Here is a 1,319-nt window from a genome sequence, read left to right as displayed (position 1 = left end):
AATATTAGTTGATTATTAATTAAAAATTGGTTTCTAATCTTCTACCAATATGATAACAGTGAAACAAAAAATATCGATGAAATGTTTTTTTTTATGATTACAAATTCACATATCTCTAAAGAAGGAAGTAGAAAAAAATAATGATGAAACCTATATGAAACTTTTAATAACTCATTTATATAGACATGATCTTTAATGAATTATATAACTAATAATGCTAAATGGCCAACAGATTTTATTATTTTTTGTTAGCATTTTTAGTTAATGATCTAATTTCTTTTATTTAATAATTTTAATTACTACTAACAATCTAACAATATATTTTTAATTTATATTTTTAAATATTATTAATTAATTACTAATAAAAAATAAATAAATTTTACTAATTCTCTAATATTTCTTTTATACAATAACGAGTCAAACTGAGTTCTTCACTTTTAAGGCTAAAAGACTCAAGTTGAAAACCTTAGATGTTCAAGAATCAACATCATATATAAAACTAAAAATAAATTGTTACAAAGTTATTGACATAAGCCTTATTACAAATTAAAAATCTCTTGTTACAAAAAAGATGTTATATTTTAAAAATAAGTATATTTTGTAACAAAATTTTTAACAAAAGATGTTATGAATTCAGATATTTTTTGTATTACAAAACTTTGAGAATCATGCAACAGTATAAAAAGACAATATATGATACAACAAAGTCAACTCCAAAATTATTAAGATCTTGGCATATAAGATCTTATCATATCCATTCACATTATTCTTTTTCCAAATTTGCTTTTATGTAGTTTAGTTTATAGAAATAATTGTTGTGATGACAAATATAATTGTTGGATTAAGAATATAGCCCAAATTATTTTGTGATTTAATGTGTGTGTTAAGTGTAACAGGTTACAGGTATGACTTAAGTTCATGAGAAGAGCTGTTAGATAATTCATTCTGACGAAGCAACAATAATGTGATCAAAATAATGGCTTAGATTATATTAGTTCCAACTTGGTGAAAAAGAAAAGAAAATGATAGAATTAGAGCACTAATCATTAGCAAAGACAAGGGGATCGGAAATCAAGATAGTACACTTGGCACCAATCAAGCGGAAACAATGATATTAGAATTGGTGATTTTGTTGCTGGCATAACAATGGAAAAAGATAGAGTTGTGGAACAGAATTTGAATTACGAAAAGAAACTGTTGGAGTGTTACTTAACAGCAAAAACAACAGCACAAATTTGAGAAGAGACACAGGATTTAAAGCACACTCCACATGAGAGTCATTCTTCCTCTTTTTTCTAAGTTATTAAGTGAGGGCTAAT

This window comes from Arachis ipaensis, chromosome B01, assembly GCF_000816755.2.
Source record: "Arachis ipaensis cultivar K30076 chromosome B01, Araip1.1, whole genome shotgun sequence".
In the NCBI taxonomy this organism is placed as follows: Eukaryota; Viridiplantae; Streptophyta; class Magnoliopsida; order Fabales; family Fabaceae; genus Arachis; species Arachis ipaensis.
Note: the sequence above shows the minus strand (reverse complement) of the source record.